General features: G+C 43.0%; 2 long non-coding RNA genes across 2 annotated transcripts in view; one reads left to right on the top strand and one right to left on the bottom strand.

The window, feature by feature from the left end:
- The window catches only part of LOC102121357 (uncharacterized), a 134,456-nt gene that overhangs the window by 41,686 nt on the left and 79,498 nt on the right, over positions 1-13,272 (bottom strand). The gene's annotated exons all lie outside the window — the stretch shown is intronic.
- LOC141408132 (uncharacterized) lies at positions 19-10,836 on the top strand. The gene is made up of 2 exons (XR_012420927.1): positions 19-291; positions 7,837-10,836. It is a non-coding gene; the product is annotated as an uncharacterized lncRNA (long non-coding RNA).

Below are 13,272 nucleotides of genomic sequence, written 5' to 3' on the forward strand. Positions count from 1 at the left end.
CAGTCCCCACTGGCCAACAGTGTGTGGAAGGGACCCAACAGAAGCAGTTCATAAGCAGAGCCGCCCATAGTGCAGCATGTCCCACAGAGAGCCCTGGAGGAAAATAAGGGCCTGTGGCATCATGAGCTTGAGGATACCAGGTATGATCTCCCTCTTGCAGAATCATAGTGCCTATTAAAGGCCCTGAGACATCCTGCTGTAAGAAACCTGCTCACGGGAGGGCAGTTAGCAGTGGTTACTCTGGAGACAGGACCTGTGCTGGAGACTCACACGGAGTGGCAGGGGCAGAAGGTGAGCCTGCTCAACATTTTCTAACCAAACCTATGCCAAATCAACTTGACCACAGATCTTTTTGTTAGCACAACATCAATAACAAGCCTAAAGAACTAGTGTTCTAGGAAACCCACTTTGGGAAATGCTACCTTAAGTTCACCAGAACTTAAGCGTTTGTTCATATGTCTGTGAAGATGAAAAAGAAGGTGAAGGGTGAGCAGCCGCTATTCCTGGGACATTGATCAGAAATGACAATATCCAGAAATGAAAATGTCAGTGACTGGAGAAGGTGTGGATAGGGTTTGCTTAGGAGCCCTGAGGTCTGATCTCTGAATGGAGCAAGGTCCTCCCCTGTCTTCCATGGAGGCTCATTTGTGCTCACCACCGGGACAGATTGGGAGAGAGAGAAGGGGTGTGTGATTCAGGCGCAGCTGGGTCTGCTGGATGCCGACGTCAAGTGTGTAGTGGAAGCCTCAGGTAGGCTGATGGAGTTGTAGCATCGCCCTGGGCATTTTCTGTGTTGAAACTGGAAGCCCCAGAAACATGGCAGATTCCATCTGTCTCAAATGGTTTCTGAGTGGCTGATCCCAAAGGCCAGGTTTTGAGGACCATTTGCCATCCCTCTGACCTCCTTTCCAAGCCTAGCCCTTTCTTCTTCAGGTGCTTGTGTCAGAATAGGGTGTTGCCAGGTACCCACACAGCCTACTTGATCTTTGGGTATGGGGTATGCTGGGAGGCTGCGCGGCCCTGTGACAGCATATGGAGAGCTGGCACTGGCCCCTCTGCACCCTCCCAGGGGACTTCCAGGGCCCTCTCCCACACAGGATCCACGTCAGAGTTGTTACCTCCTGTCCTTCTGTATCTCCAGTGGCCAAACACACATCCATCCCTACATCCACACTCCCAAACCAAGCCTCCTCCCTTCAAAGACCGTAATCACATCAGAATCTGTCAAGACCAATAAGGAAGAGATAAGAAGATCTAAAACCACAGCCCACATTTTCGGGAATATCCATCAAGAATGCCATCCCAGCACTTTGGGAGGCCGAGCCTGGCAGATCACGAGATCAGGAGACTGAGACCATACTGGCTAACATGGTGAAACCCTGTCTCTACTAAAAATACAAAAAAATTAGATGGGCGTGATGGTGGGCGCCTGTAGTCCCAGCTACTTGGGAGGCTGAGGCAGGAGAATGGCGTGAACCTGGGAGGCGGAGCTTTCAGTGAGTGGAGATTGCGCCAGTGCACTCCAGCCTGGGCAACAGAGCAAGACTCAGTCTCAAAAAAAAAAAAAAAAAAAAAAGAGTGCCATCCCATTTAGAAGAAGGAAGTCTAGTTGGGAATGTGTTTGGATCTGCCCTTGACAACTAAGCTCCAAGGCCTGCGTGAGGCCCACTGAGGGCTCTGCTGAAAGGCGGACCACCTGACAGCATCACCTTCTTCACTAAATGCATCCTAATATCTTACCAGGCACATGGGGTTGGGGGATCCCCAGTATCCTCCAGGTCCTCCTGGGACCCGATCCTCTGATTTGTTTGCTGACCCTCAGCACACCCACACTGCAGCATCTCCTCTGATGGACAGCCGCAGGTCCTCTGTGGTGAGAATCCTGACCACACCCTAACAGATATCCATCCAGGGCCCCTACCATATCATGGGCTCCTGAAGGCACCTCTTTCTCTAGAAGGAGAAGAAGTTGCAGGAGACCCCATGTGTCTGAGTGTCTTCACCTGCAGCTTGTCTCTGCATTTGTCCTTCCTTGTGTGGGAGGAAAAGGGTGCCCTGGAGGACTGGACCTTGCTACCTTTCTATAGACTGAGAGTTTATGTCGCCCCCAATTTCATATGTTGAAGTGCTAATCCCCATGTGAGGCTATTTAGAGGTGGGCCTTTGTAGGGATTAAGTCAAGAATGTGGAGCCCTTGTGAATGGGATTTGTTCTCTTAGAAAAGAAATCCCCGAGAGACCCCTCGAGGAATGTGGAAGCCCAGGAGCTTCCACATTCTGTCAATGAAATGCTGGGACATTCCATTCCAGTGGGACAAACATTGCCCCATCAAACCCTCTCCATTGTTTATACAGATAATTCAAAAATGTGTTACACTGCTGCCTCTTGACCCCTTCTTGCATGTCCGCTCTGGCTCCTGGAAATTCAGCCACAGCAGCCTCCTTACTGTCCTTGGCACAGCCAGCCAGTTCCCTGTTGGGACTTGACAAGGGCTTCTCACTCTACCTGGAAATATACATTCCTGACTCCCTCACTTCCTGCCTCCCATCTCTGATCATAGAGGGACCCCTCCATAAAATCCCACCCCACCTTCTGCTACTTCTTGACCCTTACTGTGCTTTCTTCTTTATTGCAGTGAACATCACTTGACATATTATATTTCTTTTTTTTTTTTTTTTTTTTTTTTTGAGAGAGTCTCACTCTGTCACCCAGGCTGGAGTGCAGTGGCGTGATCTCGGCTCACTGCAAGCTCCGCCTCCCGGGTTCGTGCCATTCTCCTGCCTCGGCCTCCCAAGTAGCTGGGACTACAGGCGCCCGCCACCTCGCCCAGCTAGTTTTTTGTATTTTTTAGTAGAGACGGGGTTTCACCGGGTTAGCCAGGATGGTCTTGATCTCCTGACCTCGTGATCCGCCCGTCTCGGCCTCCCGAAGTGCTGGGATTACAGGCTTGAGCCACTGCACCCAGTAGGAGAGGGAGAGGAACAACAACAAACGTGAAGAAATATAATATGTCTTCACGCTTGTTGTTGTTCCTCTCCCTCTCCTACACACATGCTAGAATCTCAGCAACATGTTGCAGGAATTCCATTTTATTGTTTCCTCCACTGCTGAATCCCTAGTGCCTAGCACATCATTTGGCACAAAGAAAACCCTCAAGAAATATTTGTTAAACCCTTAATATCCCTGCCTTCCAGAAGAGAATAGAGGAATACAACTTAGCGTGTCTTCTGGCCCCAGTGTTAACATTCAGGGAGGCGCTGCGTACTGGTTTTAAGCATGACTTCAGAATAACACTCCATGGCTTCAAGTCTCACTGCAGGCCCAACCAGCCCCATGACTTGGCACACTATTTGACATTTTCAAGGCTCTATTTTCTCAAATGTAAAATAGGGCTGTGAGCACAGTGCCTGATACAAATGATCAATAACTGTTATTTACTCAAAAATATGTGTTGCATCTTACATTTTTAGTCAATATTTGATATTTTTCCTTGCACATCTGTGAAATAGGACCTTATATAGTTATATATTTCATTAGTTACATAAAGTTCATGTGTGTTTTGGCTCCTTGGAGCATTGGTCTTTTTATCATTGCACCTCTTTATATATTGCACCATAATAATGCTTCTAAGCTTGCATTTTATTTTTTCTGTTATAAATGTTGCTTATTGCTATATCGGCTTTTCTATTGCTATATTTTCTGTTGCTTTACTGACGTATTTTTCCATCATTAATTTTAACTTAAAATTTTAACATGCATGCCTAATTTATATTTTTCTTACAAATGCTATAGTAATTCTAATTTGCTTTCTCTCTCCTGAAAAGGGAATCAGTATGCTTTCACTGTCTTTTAAACATAACCCCTTTGATTCCCCAATTAGTCTTGTTTAGTATTTATGTGTTATACTTAAAGCCATGAAATCATTGTTTCCCACCAATCTTATTTGGATTTACATACATACTTCTTTGATCACTGAATATTGCTCCTTGCATTACATACTTCTTTCCACATTCAATGATCTTCTTGCTGAAGCACATCCTTAAATACTTCTTTCAGAAAAGATCTATTTGTGGCAAATTATCACAGTCTTTGTATCTATGGAAATCTTTCCCTGGATGATAGTTTACTTGGATATAGCATTATGGTTAACAATTATTTCCTTTGCATCTTAAACAATTTATTCTGTTGTCTTCTGGAGACTTTTGTATCTGATAGAGTAGGTGCCACTCTGAAAGTTTTCCATTGTGTTTAATGTATTTCTTTTATCATAGCTTTTAAAATTTTGACTTTTTATTTTGTGTTCTAAAGTTTCATCATGATGCTTCTAGAAAAGTTTATTTTTAATTTTTCTATGTAATGTTTGATGTACTCCTTTAATATCAAGACTTGTGTCTAACTTCTTCAAATACTGTCACATTCTCAATCTCACTAATTATTGCTTCAAGAATTTCTATTAGATATATACTTGAGATTCTAATTTTAGCCTCTACACCTCTCAAATTTTCTTTGTCTTATTTCTTCTGTACAGAATTTTGATAGATTACATTAGCTCTTTCTTCCTATTCACTAATTTTCTCTTCAGTTGTCAGTTGTATTTGGACTATTGTATTATTTATCCATTGAAGACATTGTTTTCCTTAATTTCAATGACTATTTAGTTTCTCGAATTATTTGGTCCTTTTCCATAGCGGCTTTCTCTAGTGCCTATAGCTTCTCTCCATTTTTTTTTTTTTTTTTTTTTTGGTCTCATTTATCATTTAAACACACTTATTCTATGGCTGCTAGTTCCTCAGGAGTAAATACTCCCATTTCTTCCATCCGCTGATTCTCTTTCATAGTGTTAGGTTCCCAGTTACTCTGAGGTTTTGTCTGGGAGCTCATCTTCAACAAGACTTAGCTTCTGTAAGAATCCAGGATGTGCCCTGAGCTGTGGGTATGTCCTTGTAGGGGACTTAACATTGCATCTGCCAGAGCCCTAGAATGTGTGAAAGTTGTCAGAATCAAAGTGGAATTGCTTTTTCAAACCACAGCAAAATAGAGCCAGGGAAGGCCATAAAGGGAGGGCTCTCACTCATAATTTATCTGATGATAGGATCCATCTCAAATTTTTTTTCCAAACTGCAGCTTACTACATGAGTCACACAAGAACAGCTAGCAGCACAAGAACAGCTAGCCACTTCTAGAGGAACACTGGCCTGTTTCGCAACTCTCACAAAGTCAATCCAAAACTGCAAAGGCCTGACCGTAACTCCAAGATGCTGAGTCCCACCTAGCAGCTACTGACACTTGACAAAGAACTTTCAAAACAACTTGCATCGCCTTCTCTCTGCCCAGTAAAACCTTAATTTTCCTTTGTTCTCCAGACATGCCAGAGATCATCCCAGTCTATGCATGTGTCCCAGATCTCAATCCTATTTCTCTGTTCATTCCCAAATAAATCCCTTTTACTTGGAGTTCTGTCTCTATATATTCTTATTTCAAATTGGACAAGTGCTGTGAGACCAAATTCTACAATAGTTATCATTTTCTGTTTGTTTATTTTGACACTATGGCATAGGCAGTGTAACTTGGAGCCCCATATCTTTGTGTGGCAGAGGCTGGGGCTTCAGTTTTACATGGGAAACTCTCCCTGCCACAGTCTGCAGGGGGCAAGCTCCTTCATGTGCCCCAGCCCTGGCTGGCTTACACAATCCTTCTCCATCCAAGCTTTCACATGGAGCCCTTGATGTCCATCTTTACACAGAACAAAAACCCTGCCATAAGGAGTGAATCCAGCCCCTGAGGGCTCTGCAGCTTCAACACTGCCTCTCTCTCATGGCTTTGCATTCCCTCTTTGTTGATGGCTTCTAGTGATTTCTCTTTCTTGCATTGAAGCTGGGCTTTTTTCTTAATTGCTTCATTGCATCTATCTTGGATAAATGAGCTCAGACTTCTAGTCAAGGTAGTAAGCCGACATGTCCACTAAAATGTCTAACAGATATCTCAATTCCTCCCCCAGCCAATGACCAGCCAGTTGCTTGGAGCAACAGGCAATGATGAGTATTGAGCTCTATTTGGTTTAATACCTTGACCAGAAGTCTGAGCTCCACACATGTCAGTGGTCACAGACTGGTCGTTCAGAAAAAGAAACAAGATGAATCTGGCACCCCTTAACCTCAAGAAACTCCTGTCAGTTCCTACTACGTTATCACAGCCATTTATTTAATTTCATTAGAAATCACCCAACTCTTGGATCTCTAATTTCTAAAATATATTTTACCTTCTTAAAGATTTGTGCAATATGAAACCTCTTGACATCTTCTGGACTCTCCATCGCTCCAAGCTTTATCATATGTTAGCAATGGGCTCCATGGTCCTTTTGATGTTTACATGCTGGGCCACGATCTGCCGTGTGCTCAGCCCTGCTAATGCTTTCTTTTGCCTTCTCTCTTAGGCTGGGTCCCCTGCCTCCTAACCATGTTGCATCCACCCTTTCCATTTTGTAGGTTTCGTTTTTTTAGAAAAATCGTGGCAGTAAAACAGAAAGTGAGACATTGTACTTTCTCTCTGTCACCTTTTAACATTACACCATATGCCATCAACAGTTGGACTCTGTCAACACAACTTGCAAAATCCTTCAAAAAATATTTTTAACAGTTGTTTTTTCATTTATGAACTCCTTCTGATCTTTTGCCTTCCTTAGGATCTTATTCCAGACTTGTGCCGTGCTGTGGCATTTATCCTGGATTATATCAGTTCCCTTTCAGCCCACATGAATCAGTCTCAGAATAGCCTCCTCCTACCCAGGCTCCTTCTGAGTCTTTCTTGGCTCCTCTTCACCACCCAGACCCTGAGCTGAGAGTGCCCAGGGCTCAAACCTCAGACCTGTTTTCTTCTCTCTCTCTGCAGTCTCCATTGGTGTTTGCATCCAGTTTTACAGCCTGTGATATCACAAAGACTTGGGTAACTTCTGGTTCCACAGCCTATTTATCTGCTCGGATTCCCACTCTTTAACACCAGCTTCGCTAATCCACCTAAAGACTTGATCTGTCTATTTGGATTTCTAACAAACACCTCAATCTCTCTGCCTCTAGCACCTGGCCTCTGTGTTTTCCCCAATTTAATAAATTATGTCAACATTCAACTAGTAACAGAAGGCAAAGATTCTAGAGTCAATCTTGTAGCCACGTTTCCTTATTCCACATTCAACCCAACAGCTAATCCTGTCACCTCCACCTTCAAAACATATCTATATCAAAATATATGTAATCTATCCAATATTCTTTCCAGTTTCTCTCTCGACTTTGCAAATGTGATCACATTCTCACCAGCCTCCCTGCTTTCACTTTTGCACTGCAACCTGTTTTCTACCCAAAAATGTTTCCTCCCATAGTCTATGCGACCTTGGACTGGCCCTCCCTGCCTTCCCTGTCCACCTCCTCATCTCATCTCATGGAACTCTTCCAGTCCTGGTCTGCTTTCTGTTCCTCAAACATATCGTTGTCCCCAGTCTCAGGACATTTGCACGTGCCACACTCTCCACTGGAGTATTCTGTCCAGGACATTTACAGTAAATCTTCCTCATTTCGTCTACATCTCAGCTCAAAAATCACCTTGGAGACAGCTAAAATCACAAGCCCTGTCTATCTCCATAGCCTACTTATTTCTTCAGAGCCCTTGTCACCACCTCATAAATCATTTATTTACTGGTTTCTGTCCCCAACTAGCAAGTGAGCTGCTGGAGACAGGGACCTTGACATTTCCAGGGCCTCGCTGTATTTCCAGAGCTTAGAGAAGAGCCTGTGTGTAGGGGGCCTTCCTTAAACATGTGCTGACCTGACTTTTTCTATTTGGCAGATGACTTCAATATCCCACCTGCATAGGAAGGGGAGACTCTGGCTGTCACGTGGAGCCTGAGCCTCTAAGAGCCTAATGCACACAGGCTTGGGAGGTGATGGGAAATAAAGGTAAAAACGCAACTGAGAACCAGATGGTGGGTGTGGTGTTTGTGGTGTGGATACCCGAGGCAATGCTGTTCACCGAAGACCTGGTTAGGAAAGGCCTGCACTTACAAATCCCTGAGGCCATCAGGCATGGCTGCCACGAGGAGACACTCCCTGCTCAGTGGTCTCCATTTGAAGGAAGACTGGGTTTGATCCCTGGATAGTACTTCTTACAAAGGTCAGTTGAGAACTGACTAGAAAACCAATCTCATTAACATGCTCAGAGAATCCTGAGTGGGAGTTTTCCTCACAAAACATGTATATTCAAACTGAAAACTCACCAGCAATCCTATGGCAACAAATTCGCACCGCTCCCAGAGCTTAGGCCATTTCCATCATGGGAATTATCCTGACAAGCCTCCAAAGCACAGCCCAGCCTCTCTGCTCCGTGCTGGGCCTGCCCAGGGACAGCCTGCATGCATTCTCGCCGTGGCCACAAAGAAGCCTTGGCCTTGGAAAATCACTGCCAACGGTACTCAAGGCTGGTGCCGAACATGCAGATGATGGATGGAAAACTGAAAAGTCAGTAAGCCAGCTAGCACCTCCAAATATTCAGGAATTCCACATGGTATTATAGAGAAACACAGGATCTACAGCAAATACAGGAGACCCCCTTTACAGCACCTCTGTCTGCACGTCATCCAGACTTGACTTTAATACCCTCCAGGAAGGTGGCTTCAAGATTGATTTCCAATGAAGCAAGTATGCAAATATTCTAGAAGGCTGACTAGACTGCATATATGTGTGTGAGTATGCACCATACCTTTCCAGCATTGTTGAAAAAATAAGAGTTTGAGAGTAGGACACGTGGGACTGCCATCAACACTGTGTGTCCTAGAAGTCTACTGCAGCGTAGAAACCCAGTCTCTCAATCTCCACTTCTGTGTGGGCCTTCACCCTCTCATCTGGATGACCATAGTGACCTCTTACTCAATCTTTCTGTCTCTATCCTCTCGTCGCTAATCCATCTGTCTGCCAAGGAGTCTTTGTGGGGGTTTTTTAATTTAATTTTTATCTTTATCAAAATTATGCATGCATAAGGATGAGTGCAAGTATAAGAGGAATACTTGAACACAGCATAAGTTTGTCCAAGAGTACAAGTGCAACAGCCCTCTCCACTGCTCCATTTTCCTCCTCTGGTAAGAAACTAAGGCAAAACCCCAAAAGGTAGGCCCTACAATCATGTAGCTTTGCATATAACATGGCCAGTCATTGGCTTTCAGACCTCCAAACTCCCAGCCAGCTGACACACAGGATCACATGGGTATTGGGAGAACCTGCTCCCAATGGTTACATGGGTTCTTTCCTATTTCCTAGGTGTCTCGGCTAGTTTGAGAAATAAAGGGAAAGAACACAAGAGAGAGAAATTTAAAGCTGGGTGTCCGGGGGAGACATCACGTGTCAGCAGGATCCGTGATGCTCTCCAAGCTGTAAAACCAGCAAGTTTTTATTAGCAATTTTCAAAAGGGGAGGGAGTACACGAATGGAGTGTGGATCACAGAGATCACATACTTGACAAGGTAATAAAATAGCACAAAGCAAATGGAGGCAGGGCGAGATCACAGCACCACCAGATGGGGCGAAATTAAAATTGCTAATGAAGTTTCAGGCCCACATTGTCATCGATAATGTCTTATCAGGAGACAGGGTTTCAGAGCAGACAACTTGTCTGACCAAAATTTATTAGGCAGGAATTTTCCTCATCCTAATAAGCCTGGGAGTGCTACAGGAGACCAGGGTTTATTTCATCCCTTCGGCTTTGACCATAAAAGACAGCATGCTTCCAAGGGGGCCGTTTATAGGCCTGCCCTCAGGGTGCATTCTCTTTCTCAGGGATGTTCCTTGCTGAGAACAAGAATTCAGTGATATTTCTCCAATTTGTTTTTGAAAGAGGAGAAATATGGCTCTGTTCCGTCCGGCTCACTGGTGGCCAGAAGTCTTATCTCTGGTGTTCCCTGAACATTGCTGTTATCCTGTTTTTTCAAGATGTCCAGATTTCATATTGTTCAAACACACATGCTCTACAAACGATTTGTGCAGTTGACACAATCATCACAGGGTCCTGAGGCGACATATATCCTCCTCAGCTTACGAAGAAGATGACGGATTAAGAGATTAAAGTAAAGGCAGGCATAGGAAATCACAAGGGTATTGATTAGGGAAGTGATAAGTGTCCATGAAATCTTCACAATTTATGTTCAGAGATTGCAGTAAAGACAGGCGTAAGAAAGTATAAAAGTATTAATTTGGGGAACTAATAAATGTCCATGAAATCTTCACAATTTATGTTCTTCTGCCGCAGCTTCAGTGGGTCCCTCCGTTTGGGGTCCCTGACTTCCCGCAACAACACGGGATTTTTCACTAACCTCTCAATAATGTGACCTTCCCATTTTACATGACTGACTCTTACCTTACCATTAGGTTCTACTTTATTTTACAATTCCTTTGGTACTTAACTCTATATAGCTAATTACCATGCTCACATTGCTAATTATTGATTTTTCAATATGGTCATTATTAATTGACTGTTCAGACTGGAAGATGATGTTTGTTGCTCCCGATCTCCACCCAATACATGTGGATTTTCCATTCTTGATTTGGTCCAATGTGGTTTCCTTATAGTTTTCATTAGATCAGTATTTGACTTTAATATCATTACGACTAGCTAAATGTTCTGTGCTGCTAAGCCATGTAGTATACTATGATTACCTTTCATTTCCTGTAAAATACTTTGCTGTCCCTGAAGTTAATAATTTGTCACTTCATTTATGTAGTTTTCTTTGCATTCTTGTCCTGTTTTATAAATCTCCTCTCAATGTATTCAAGCATATCATCATGAAGAATCTCTACTAAAGCTTTCTGTCTGTTTAGTAGTTTCCTTGCTATTTCATTTTTGTTTTAACTTGTTATGAAAAATTTTAAATGTACATAAAATTAGAGCAAATATTATAACAAACCCAGCAAACTTACATTTTTGATGGAATATTTTAAAGAGCTTCCCAGATATATTGTTTCATCTGTAAATGCTTCAATATGTATCTCTAACTTTTAGGTACGTGTAAGAAGTGTAAACATCATGCTAATATCAAACCTAGTAAAATTTATAATTTCTCAATATCACTTGATAACTAATATAAATTTGAATGTTATGAGCATTCCATATGTCTTTTGTTGTTGGTTGTGTGAATTAGAAGCCAAAAGAAGACCAAGCATTGACTCTCCTTGTCTTTTAAGTCTCTTATTCTGTAACAGTCCCTTAAGTATTTTTCTCAATAGCCTTGATTCACTGGAGAACCCAAGTCGGTCAGCTTGAAAAGTATCTTATGCTCTACATATGGCTGATTGCTTCCTCCAGCTCTCATCGAGCTTGTTTCTTACTTCTTCCTATGCCTTGTGCACTGGCAGTTAGATTCAGAGCCGTGAGTCTCAGCCCAGGATGCACATCAGAATCACTTGGAGAGTTTCTTAAAATCCCAGTGCCTAGGCCACACTCCAGGCCAATTAAATCAAAACCCCAGATGAGACCCAAACATCAGTCTTATAAAGTGCCCTAGGGGATCCCAAGGGGCACTCACATTGAAAACCCATTCCTCTCTGAGCAGCCCTTCTCAGCATGTGGTCCAGGACCAGCAGCACCTGCAGCAGCTGTGCACTTGTGAGTTGCAAACCTCTGGCCCCAGTAAAGATCAGCTGAATCAGAAACCCCAGGGGTGGGGCCCAGCAATCTGTTTTAACAAGCCCTCCAGGGATTCTGATGCATACTAACATCTGAGAACCACTGCTGTAGAGGTTTGATTTTATTCAATTCCATTTATTAAGCATAAAGACTTCATAGGTTGGGCTGCATATTTTCTATTTCTTTTCTATTTTCTACTTTCTGCATATTTTCCATATCCTGGCTATACGTTGGAGTCCCCTGCAGAGCTCCTATTCACCAGGATTCAGACACCATGCCAGGCCGATTGAATCCAAATACCTGAGAGTGGGGCTCCAAGGCCTATGTTTTAAAAACTCACCAGGAACATTAGGAACACTGTCCTGATGTGTCATTCATGAAGCGTGCAGTGCTAAGGTGCCCACCTTTTGTGGTGCTCAGGTTCCCTGGTGAGCTCAAGTGGCCAGCCTGATCCTTCCTTATCATCTCCATCATCTTTTTGATGATCGTTGCCTAGATTCTTCTATTAGATGTGATAAAATAGCAACTTTTAAAGAGTCATCATTCGTTTTGCATGAGACCTTTCTATAAAGAACTGCTCCTCTTCAATTGTTTTGTTATCCTAAAATACAGTTCATACAAGAAAGGTGGTATAAATGCCAGTTTCTTTCTCATTGTCTGCTCTCAGAGTAATGAGTTGATGTCCTAATAAACTCTCAAAGACACAGGTGAGTTTTTTCCTGGGTTGATTATGAAATCATAGATTGTATCTATTGGATGTGATTTAATATGTTGCAATTATTATATTTTCAATATTCTCATTGCTCCAGATTTGGTTAAGGGAAACCCTTCCAGCTGCCTCCTGTGCCCCTTTGACATGACCCCACTAGCCTGGAATCTTCTTATCTAACACGATAAGAAGTCCTGGGCTCGTCTTGTAAATTTCCTCTCCCAGACATGGAATCGGACATTTCTCCTAGAACTCTGGTTTCTTTCAGTGGAATACAGTGATCAGAGGCCACAGTCTGAGCACTAAGTATGCTCGCTGCTACTGATTTGTCATTGCTTCTAGACCTTTGCAGTGGACAGAGAAGAAAACATTTTTTAGAAAAAGAAATCATGAGTCCAAACTAGTATTTCCAATTTTAATTTAATACTACAGAATTTTATTCAATTACTTTGATTTTATATTTCTCTTATACTAAAATCTTGAGTCTTAATTACACTGGCATATTTACCTATTTGCTGTTTGATACAGTATACTTATAATAGTGTTAGGGATTTAATTGTGTTCTCCCCACCCCACCCAAAATCCATACGCCAGAACCTTCAGTGTGATGGCATTTGGAGATAGGGCCTTTAAGGAAGTAATTAAGGTTAAATAAGTTAATCGAGTGGCCCTTACTCAATCAGACTGGCAGTCTTATAAGAAAAGAGAGAGACACCAGGAGTGGACATACACAGAGGAAAGGCCAGGTGAGAACACGATGAAAAGGCAGCCATGTGAAAACCAAGGAGAGAGGCTCCCAGAGAAACTAACTACCAGCACCTTGATCTTGGACTTACAGCCTCCAGAACTATGAGAAAAAAATTCCTATCATTTTAACCTAGTGGGTGGTAGTCTGTTATGGCAGC

This window comes from Macaca fascicularis, chromosome 12 (assembly GCF_037993035.2).
Source record: "Macaca fascicularis isolate 582-1 chromosome 12, T2T-MFA8v1.1".
In the NCBI taxonomy this organism is placed as follows: Eukaryota; Metazoa; Chordata; class Mammalia; order Primates; family Cercopithecidae; genus Macaca; species Macaca fascicularis.